This window comes from Malus sylvestris, chromosome 4 (genome assembly GCF_916048215.2).
Source record: "Malus sylvestris chromosome 4, drMalSylv7.2, whole genome shotgun sequence".
NCBI classification, from domain to species: Eukaryota; Viridiplantae; Streptophyta; class Magnoliopsida; order Rosales; family Rosaceae; genus Malus; species Malus sylvestris.
Genome location: NC_062263.1, coordinates 18,111,343 through 18,122,954, shown reverse-complemented (window position 1 = coordinate 18,122,954; position 11,612 = coordinate 18,111,343).

The window sequence follows — 11,612 nt, the reverse complement described above, 5'->3', positions numbered from 1 at the left end:
TAGCCCACTTGGTCTCATTGTACATGGTTCGGGCTAGCTCGTTGTACACTTTTACAAGTAATGCTATTTCAGGATCATCTAATTTGATAAGGTTCAATCCGTCGTCAGGCCGATCAAGAAAAACACTGCATCGAGAGCAAGTTGCCAAGGCTTCAATGAACAAGAATCCTTTGAAGAATCTCTATACTCTTTTCATCCATATGTGAAAGTTGTGAGGAGATTGTTGTCTTTGGTTGTGGAGCAAAGTATGGAGGCTATATAACCTATGGAGGGAATCAAGGTTAGCTATGAAGGTTGTGGCTCATTCCTATTTCACTTGACTTTGCTTGACAAGAGTAGATATGGATATGGCAAACTATTTGGTTACATATCCTAATCATCAAAGACTTAAATGTACTTTTATTGAGTTTTAAATATAGAAATTTTGGTGTACACAATGACTTCTTTGAAGTGCCAAGCACGACACGAGAATCTGGGATAACGAGGATGAAAATTTTGGCAAAACGAAGAAATGATGGCTGGAAGTTTAAGTTGTGTAGCTATAAAAATATCGAAGAAATGATCGCTGAAAGTTTAAGTTTTGTTCTTAGGATTGCACGATTTGTTCTAAGTTTAAGCTTGTAAAAGTTTGTAATGGATGATCACGATTATGAAATACAGAGGCTGTAATTCAATTTTCACTGTGTACAGCACCCTAATAAGTTATTTGCACAATGCTAGAAAGCTTGTTGAAGCTCATGAAGTGATAAGCAATAGCACATATGATGGAGAAAGGGCAGTATACCTATCTACTTTCAAAGTTCAAGGGATATAAGAGATAAGTGGTAAGTTCTTTTATTTGCAATATTTACTTGCATTCTAATAAGAAAAAAATTAATTGATTCAACTCAGTTAACAATATGTAGCTCCAAGGTATCTCAATTATGCAATTTAACGAACTTTTAACACATCTCAACAGGTGACAAATACGTAGGGATAAAAAGTTGGAGGAAAGATGATGGTTGAAGAGGAAAAAATGGTTGTGGATAGTTGGGGATGAAAAGTTGGAGGAAAGAAGTAGATCACAGGAAAAAAAGAAATCACCCAAACAAGTTAATATTCTTTTGATGTAAAATCTCAACAGAGTTCTGATAGTAACCTATAAAAATCAATCAAAATCATAAATCAAGTTCATAAAACATTGTACATGGTTCAGGCTGGCCCGTTATACACTTTTACAAGTTTATGTTATTTCAGGATCATTTACTTTGAAGAGTCAGTGCGATCAGGATGAACATTGCATCGAGAGCAAGTTATGAAGGCTCCAATTCTTTCAAGAGTCTCTATACTCTCTTCAAGTTGAACTCGTGTGCGAAAGTTGCGAGGATAATGTTGCCTTTGGGTGTAGGGCAAAGTATGGAGGTTATGGAACCCGTGGAATGAATCAATGTTAGCTATTGAAGGTTGTGGCCCATCCCTATTTCAGTTGACTTTTCATGGCAAGAGTAGATACGAATGTGGCAAACTGCTTGGTTACATATCTTGATCATCGAAGGCTTAAATGCACTTTTATTGGGTTTTAAATATAGAGTTTGGTGTGCACAATGATTTCTTTGAAGTGCCAAGCACGACACGAGAATGTGGGATAGCAAGGATGAAAATTTTGGCAAAACGAAGAAATGATGGTTGGAAGTTTAAGTTGTGTAACTACGAAAATATTGAAGAAATGATCACTGAAAGTTTAAGTTTTGTTCTTAGGATTGCATAATTTGTTCTAAGTTTAAGCTTGAAAAGTTTGTAATGGATGGTCACGATTATGAAATACAGAGGCTGTAATTCAATTTTCACTATGTACAACACCTTAGTAAGTTATTTGCACAATGCTAGAAAGCTTGCTGAAGCTCATGAAGTGATAAGTAATAGCACATATGATGGAGAAAGGGTAGTATACCTATCTATTTTCAAAGTTCAAGGGATATAAGAGATGTTAAAGTCGTAAGTTCTTTTATTTGCAATATTTACTTGCAATCTCATAAGAAAAAATTAATTGGTTCGGCTCAGTTAACAATATGTAGCTCCAAGGTATCTCAGTTATGCAATTTAGCGAACTTTTAATCTGAACCATTTAACACATCTCAACAGGTGACAAATAGCTAGGGATAAAAAGTTGGAGGAAAGATGATGGTTGTAGAGGAAAAAATGGCTGCAGATAGTTGGGGATGAAAAGTTGGAGGAAAGAAGTAGATCACAGGAAAAAAAGAAATCACCCAAACAAGTTAATATTCTTTTGATGTAAAATCTCAACAGAGTTCTGATAGTAACCTATAAAAATCAATCAAAATCATAAATCAAGTTCATAAAACATTGTATATGGTTCAGGCTGGCCCGTTATACACTTTTACAAGTTTATGTTATTTCAGGATCATTTACTTTGAAGAGTCAGGGCGATCAGGATGAACATTGCATCGAGAGCAAGTTATGAAGGCTCCAATTCTTTCAAGAGTCTCTATACTCTCTTCAAGTTGAACTCGTGTGTGAAAGTTGCGAGGATAATGTTGCCTTTGGGTGTAGGGCAAAGTATGGAGGTTATGGAACCCGTGGAGTGAATCAATGTTAGCTATTGGAGGTTGTGGCCCATCCCTATTTCAGTTGACTTTGCTTGGCAAGAGTAGATACGAATGTGGCAAACTGCTTGGTTACATATCTTAATCATCGAAGGCTTAAATGCACTTTTATTGGGTTTTAAATATAGAGTTTGGTGTGCACAATGATTTCTTTGAAATGCCAAGCACGACACGAGAATGTGGGATAGCAAGGATGAAAATTTTGGCAAAACGAAGAAATGATGGTTGGAAGTTTAAGTTGTGTAACTACGAAAATATTGAAGAAATGATCACTGAAAGTTTAAGTTTTGTTCTTAGGATTGCACAATTTGTTCTAAGTTTAAGCTTGAAAAGTTTGTAATGGATGGTCACGATTATGAAATACAGAGGCTGTAATTCAATTTTCAATATGTACAACACCCTAGTAAGTTATTTGCCCAATGCTAGAAAGCTTGCTGAAGCTCATGAAGTGATAAGTAATAGCACATATGATGGAGAAAGGGTAGTATACCTATCTATTTTCAAAGTTCAAGGGATATAAGAGATGTTAAAGTCGTAAGTTCTTTTATTTGCAATATTTACTTGCAATCTCATAAGAAAAAATTAATTGGTTCGGCTCAGTTAACAATATGTAGCTCCAAGGTATCTCAGTTATGCAATTTAGCGAACTTTTAATCTGAACCATTTAACACATCTCAACAGGTGACAAATAGGTAGGGATAAAAAGTTGGAGGAAAGATGATGGTTGAAGAGGAAAAAATGGCTGCGGATAGTTGGGGATGAAAAGTTAGAGGAAAGAAGTAGATCACAGGAAAAACAAAAATCACCAAAACAAGTTGATATTCTTGTGATGTAAAATTTCAACAGAGTTCTGATAATAACCTATAAAAATCAATCAAAATCATAAATCAAGTTCATAAATTATTGTACATGGTTCAGGCTGGCCCGTTATACACTTTTACAAGTTTATGTTATTTCAGGATCATTTACTTTGAATAGTCAAGGTGATCATGATGAACATTGCATCGAGAGCAAGTTATGAAGGCTCCAATTCTTTCAAGAGTCTCTATACTCTCTTCAAGTTGAACTCGTGTGCGAAGTTGCGAGGATAATGTTGTCTTTGGGTGTAGGGCAAAGTATGGAGGTTATGGAACCCGTGGAGTGAATCAATGTTAGCTATTGAAGGTTGTGGCCCATCCCTATTTCAGTTAACTTTGCTTGGCAAGAGTAGATACGAATGTGGCAAACTGCTTGGTTACATATCTTGATCATCGAAGGCTTAAATGCACTTTTATTGGGTTTTAAATATAGAGTTTGGTGTGCACAATGATTTCTTTGAAGTGCCAAGCACGACACGAGAATGTGGGATAGCAAGGATGAAAATTTTGGCAAAACGAAGAAATGATGGTTGGAAGTTTAAGTTGTGTAACTACGAAAATATTGAAGAAATGATCACTGAAAGTTTAAGTTTTGTTCTTAGGATTGCATAATTTGTTCTAAGTTTAAGCTTGAAAAGTTTGTAATGGATGGTCACGATTATGAAATACAGAGGTTGTAATTCAATTTTCACTATGTACAACACCCTAGTAAGTTATTTGCACAATGCTAGAAAGCTTGCTGAAGCTCATGAAGTGATAAGTAATAGCACATATGATGGAGAAAGGGTAGTATACCTATCTATTTTCAAAGTTCAAAGGATATAAGAGATGTTAAAGTCGTAAGTTCTTTTATTTGCAATATTTACTTGCAATCTCATAAGAAAAAATTAATTGGTTCGGCTCAGTTAACAATATGTAGCTCCAAGGTATCTCAGTTATGCAATTTAGCGAACTTTTAATCTGAACCATTTAACACATCTCAACAAGTGACAAATAGGTAGGGATAAAAAGTTGGAGGAAAGATGATGGTTGAAGAGGAAAACATGGTTGCGGATAGTTGGGGATGAAAAGTTAAAGGAAAGAAGTAGATCACAGGAAAAACAAAAATCACCAAAACAAGTTGATATTCTTGTGATGTAAAATTTCAACAGAGTTCTGATAGTAACCTATAAAAATCAATCAAAATCATAAATCAAGTTCATAAATTATTGTACATGGTTCAGGCTGGCCCGTTATACACTTTTACAAGTTTATGTTATTTCAGGATCATTTACTTTGAATAGTCAAGGTGATCATGATGAACATTGCATCGAGAGCAAGTTATGAAGGCTCCAATTCTTCCAAGAGTCTCTATACTCTTTCCAAGTTGAACTCATGTGCGAAAGTTGCGAGAATAATGTTGCCTTTGGGTGTTGGGCAAAGTATGGAGGTTACGGAACCCGTGGAGTGAATCAAGGTTAGCTATTGAAGGTTGTGGCCTATCCCTATTTCAATTGACTTTGCTTGACAATAGTAAATACGAATGTGGCAAACTGCTTGGTTACATATCCTGATCATCGAAGGCTTAAATGCACTTTTATTGGGTTTTAAATATAGAGTTTGGTGTCCACAATGACTTCTTTGAAGTGCCAAGCACGACACAAGAATGTGGGATAGCGAGGAAGAAAATTTTGGTAAAACGAAGAAATGATGGCTGGAAGTTTAAGTTGTGTAGCTACAAAAAATCGAAGAAATGATCGTTGAAAGTTTAAATTTTGTTCTTAGGATTGCATGATTTGTTCTAAGTTTAAATGTAGACATCGAAATTTCGGTGAAATAAATGTTGATCAATAATTAAAATTCCAACGTTCACCTATCACGTAAATTTTACATGTATCATGTGACTCAACAAAAATCGAAAATCATCGGAAAAGTCATCAAATAGGACACGTGTCAACACCTGGTAGAAATGATTTATTTCATCTTATTATTTAAATCCAAAAATCAAGTTTTGGAATTCTATAAATAGGAAGCCAAGGCATTCATTTGATTCACCAATTCACATCACACCACAACCTTGAAGCTTTGAAACTCTAAAGCTCCCACGCAAATCCCGAAGGATCAAGAAAGCTTTCTTCATTCTTCGTCAAATCCTCTTTCAAGATCAAGCCCCAATGGCCTTTGAAGAACTTCATCCTTCAAGATCAAAGCCCCAACGGCCTTTGAAGAACTTCCACCAATTCAAGATCAAGCCTCGACGGCCCTTGAAGAAAGTGTTCATCGTTCATCATCCATTCATCCTATGATCAAGCCCCAACGACCCTTTGGATCAACAACATCAACAAATCCACACATCCATTCTTTAAGATCAAGCCCAAAAGCCCTTAAAGATCCGTTTATCCCCATTCTTTAAGATCAAACCCAAAAGCCCTTGAAGATCCATTCATCTATGAACCTTCAAGATCAAGCCCCGAAGGCCCTTGAAGAAACTTCCCTCAACCTTCAAGATTAAGCCCTTAAGGCCCTTGAAGAAATTTCCAACCGTTCATCCAAGATAAAACCTCGATGGCCCTTGAATCAACAAAATATCCACAAGTTTACATCTTACGAAGATCGAATCAGAGGCTAAATTTATAGAAGAGATTGTAACCCCTAAATCATTAATACAAATATTATTTTGTACACGTGTTCTTATCTCATTCATCGCAGGAATATTCGTGTGTACAAATTTGGCACGCCTAGTAAGACTATCTCTACCTCTCATCTTTATCTTCAAATCCATAAAAAACACAAATGACATCAAAGAAGGTTCAAGTTGTTCCCGCAACCAACACGAAGAACAAAACATCCTCGCCGTAAGTGGTGACACTTTAGGCATCACAACCCGAAGCAAGACAAGAGCTCTCTTTGCCGCAGCTTTCACCCCTGCATTAACTTTGCTGAGGGAACAAGAGCACTTGAGGCACGAGCCCGTGATCACCCTGGCCTCGCTAAGGGTGCCAAGGGAAGAATGTCCGAAGAAGTACTCCGAGTCCCTACTCTCCGACTTTGACTCAAGCAGCAGCTTAGTCATGCAAGTCATGACCACATAAGCGACTTTAATCAATGAGCAACTGGCTAAACTAAGTGAAGCAATAGCAAGGCTCACAAGGATCGCTGAGGAGAATGACTTGTAAATCACCGTACTCATTAACCAATTGGAGGCGCAACATGTTGAAAAAGTTGACCGCGACCCAAAGGTTGATCCACTAAAGAATAAAGTCGACGAATAAGAGGAGCCTCTAGTGGAGAAAGTCGAGGAGAAGCCAGACCAAGCAACGATACTCATAGGCTATCTTTCCATACATCATATCCAGGACATGATTGCCAACACCGTCAGAACACAGATGGGAGGCACTTCGCAGAATGCACTGCTGTACTCAAAGCCATACACCAAGAGGATTGATAGCTTACAGATGCCGACGGGGTAGCAACCATCAAAGTGTATGCAGTTTGATAGAAAGGGAAACCCAAAGCAACACATCGCCCATTTTGTCGAGAATAGCAACAACACGGGGACTGAATGAGACTACCTTACAAAGCAGTTTATTCGCTTTCTGGATGGGAATGCGTTCGACTGGTACACGGACCTAGAGCCTGAGTCCACAACAGCTGAGAGCAGTTGAGCGGGAATTCCTTAACCGCTTCTACAGCATTCGCCGAACTGTAATCATGCTAGAGTTCACGAATACAAAGCAGTGGAAGGATAAGCGAGTTGTTGACTACATCAACCGATGACGCACTCAAAGTCTTAACTACAAAGACAGACTTTCGGAGACCTCCTCGATCGAGATATGTGTTCAAGGCATGCAATGGGGATTACACTACATCATTCAAGGCATCAAACCACGGACCTTCGAGGAGTTAGCCACCCGCACCCATGACATGGAGTTAAGCATTGCCCATCATATAAACAAAGAACTGATCGTCGACTACAAGAACAACAAAGTTTTTGGGCCAAAAGTGGATAAGGCTACATGTAAACCCACCAAGGAAGCAATGACGGTCAACATAGCTCCCGTCAAAATCTCTACATGAGGTAAGGCGATTCAAACCGAAGCTTTTCGTGATCAAGAGATGCGTAGACGCATTTTGAAGGAGCTTGAGGAGAAGACTTATCCATTCCCCAACTCTGATTTGGTTGCCATGTTGAAAGACTTGCTTGACAAAAAGGTGATCGACCTACCTAAGTGCAGACGGCCGGAAGAGATGAATCGTACTGACATTCCAAGGTATTGTAAATTCCACCGCTTCATCAGTCATCCGACGAAAAAGTGCTTCGTGTTGAAAGATCTCATCATAAAGCTGGCTCAGAAAGGAATCATCGAGCTAAATCTTGACGATGTGGTGAAGTCAAACTATACCACCGTCACTTCTGGCTCTTTCAACTCAAAATCTTTACCTCAACCATTGGGGGTATGCTTTAAAACCATGTCAGTTAATTCAAGTGAAGTTGAAGGATGGACCCATGTCACTCCAAAAAAACAGCACAAGAAGCATACATCTCCTCCACAAGTTCACCAATAGGAAATGGGGCAAAGCAACTCTTGTCAACCTCTAATGATACATGAAACCGTTGAGGATAATGAAATTGAGACACGAAGATCGTTTATTACCATCACGATGTGCGACTTCTTCCCCGGAGACTTCTTCAATCACTCGGTCAAGACTCATTGCTATGAAGATTGCAAGGAATGCCTTTCCAAAATCGTTTGACAAATTCACCAAAGCTCCTCATTCGCACGAGCCTAAAAGGATACAACCAAAGCTCCTCATTCGTACGAGCCTAAAAGACGACAACTAAAGCTTTTTGCCTGCATAAGCTGAAACTGCAAACGGCACCAAGATGCTCCTTGCCTGCACGAGCTGAAACTGTAAACGACACTAAGACACTTATTGCCTACACGGCACGAGCTGAAACTGCAAGCGGCACCAAACGCTCATTGCCTACACGAGCTGAAACTGCAAACAACACTAAGATGCTCATTACCTGCACGAGCTGAAACTGCAAGTGGCACCAAATGGTCCTTACCTGCACGAGCTGAAACTGCAAACGACACCAAACGCTCAATGCTTGCACGAGCTGAAACTGCAAACGGCATCAAAATGCTCCTGGCCCGTAAGAGCATAGAATGCGTACGACACAAAAAAAAAACAATGTATTTGAACTACGTCATGACTTGATCCCTTCTCAACCAAGGGTACGTAGGCAACTTGAAACTTCAAAACTTCAAAACATCAAAACTTCAAGTATAGTCACATCAAAATAAAAAATAAGGTTTTATTAAATATTTGACTATTAAGAGTAAATTTTTATTACAAATACAAACATTTTGTTTGTAAAATAAAAAAAAAATATATATATATATATTAAAGTGGGGTCTTTCCACTAAAAATATATAAAAAAAAGGGGGACAGCCCATCCTTCCAAAACCAGCAAACCCAACTTCTTTATCGGCCATGGATTCCTACGAAGCTACAAGAACTGAGTTCTCAAGGATACAAAATTTGGACCCAGAAAATGCTTAAAAAAAAATCATGGGCTTACTTCTGATACAAGACCATGGGGAGATGGGGATGATAAGTCTTTCTTTTGGGCTTGAAGCTTTTCTTCACTATGCGGCTGAAACCCATGTAACCGATTCCTCTCTCACTCAGTTTTTCTGCAATTGCTAAACAGAATCCAAGCATGATGGCTACCATTCTGGGACAACTATCTGGGAGATCGTGATGAAGAACAAATCCTTCTTGGAGATGGAGTTTAGTCGCCCCAACATTGGCGTCCACTTCAACAAGGAGCCCAGCAATCGCAGACCTCCATCTCCTACACCGAATAACTACCCAGCTGCTCTTTCTACACCACCAATTTCAGAAAGAAGCAGGTAGCAAAAGCGAGTAGGTGCAACGACAGCAGCAGGTGCATCAACAAAATAAAAATAAAAATAAAAGCTTCAAGTAGCAGCAAGCAGGTTCGAAGACAGTAGCCCAAAGCAAGTTCGGAGGCAGAACGCATAAATGCAGTGCAAAATGTAGGAAGCCTGAAACGTCTCAAAGTTATGGAAGTCACAAAAAACACTGACTTTCGCCACCACAAGACCTTCTCTGGTAACCACCAGCACATTCATTTGACAGCCCACTATGAGCCCACCGCAGCTCTCTCTCACATCTGACAGAAGAGACAATGAGCAGCAACCCACAATTCTCGACGAAAGGTGTGGTCTTTGATGAGGGAACTGTGACTGATGCCGACGCGTCCACGACTGCGGTTAAGGCGAAAGCCGATGAGATGATTGAAGCTCAAGTCAACGACATCAAGACTTGAAGAGCAGCAAGCAAGTCGTCTTCCTCCCATCAATGTCATGATTGGCACCATCGCAATTGATTCAAACTTGGCTTCCACCCGGAAACACCAAGACCTGCAGCAGCAGCCTCGGAGCTGAAGGATGAGCTGGTCTTGGATTATTGCCTGGATTTTCCAGCCTTCTCTCTCTCTGAGACATGGTGGCCTCGTCCTCATCGTTGGCTGAGTACTCCTCGGATTCGACCTCGTCGTCTTCGTCTGCATCTCGTTGCATACATCGTCTTCGCCACTGAGCTCAAACTCTAGATCGACACCACCTTTAAGTTCAACTCCAGCTCTCCCAAGTCCTCACCGTCTTCAAGCAACAAGGACAATAGTAGAAGGAGTCCGGTTTCTTCCCCAACGAGCAACTCTAGGTCCCTCAGTGCCGCCAGAAGCTCCAAGATAAAATCCATCTCCATCATCTTTAGAGACATTGCCAGGTTAATGCTTTGAGTCAGTTCGAGTATTTGAGTAAATCTAGGTCGTTGCTACAAGGTTCGGCCGATAAATCTATGCTGTTTTATCAGGGCCACCAAGTTGAGTCACGTGCATCTTGCCGTAGACATCATCTTTGCCATTGAGCACAGTTACAGTTCTCCTATACCTCCGCTGCAACTCCTCCACTTCAAGCTTGACGCCTTCACTCTGCCTCAAGCTCCAGCTGCTTCTGCACCTCCGCCATGGCTGCTGCATTTGAATGTGATTAACAAAACCAAATTTTGTTAACTCACACCCAAAGCTCTCCGTCCATCTTCGTCCTCCTCTCCCGCTGCAGATGGCTGCCTTTCATCCCATGCAGCATATATATATATATATATATATATATATATATCATAAAAAAAAACTATTGGTGCGGTGACTATGCAAATAATGGTTTCCAGATAAGCGAATGAAAATGGTCCGTATGCGGAGAATGCAGTATAGCGAGGAAGCTCATTGAGGAACAGCCGTGCCATCTTCAAGCCCATTGCATGCAACTATTGGAAAGTCAAAATGTAAAAAAAAAAAAAAAAAAAAAAAAAAAAAAAAAAAAAAAAAAAGGGATGGTGCTAACAGAATAATTGAAAAATAGAAAGTAGGGGGAAGATGGTGCATCAAGCACTTAAAAAATATAAAATAAAATAAAGGTTGTACTAGTGAGATATATGTTTTGTTTGTACTTGGCACAGTACGTTGAATGAAATAAAGGTTGTCTATTGATATCTTTGAGAAGTTACAAATATGTATAAAAATAAATAAAAAGAGAAAAGACAGAGCCTTCACAAAGGTTGCTCATGTGAAGCCTCATCACCAAGCAGAACCCCAAAAGAAGAAGGCACTAGAGATTGATCATGTGGCACCTCAATACTTGGTGGAACTCCAGATGACAAAGGCAGAAACTACCTTTGAAGTACAACCATAAACCTCTGATGGTCATTTTGAATCCGACCTTCGGAGTCCTACAGCTGATCAAGCTTCCTCTTCATGCTCGTCGAATAATTATTTGCTAGCATGTGCAAATCTCTATTCTCGCGTTTAAGCTGTCTAATCTCTTGTCTAAGATTTGCCACCTCGGCCATCAGCGATTCAACTTGGCAAGTTTGAGCAAGTAGGCTCTGGCTCATATTGGACACAGAACCCGCGCACTGAACACTGAAAGCCATGGATTCTTGGACAGCCAACTCATCGGACTGTCTTGAAAGCAACCGATTATCTCTAGGATTGAGGAGGTTCCTAGCTACTACTGTAGCCGTTGTTGCATCCTTTATCATGGAGTTTTCAACTGTAAGAAGGCCATTGGAAGATAAGAAG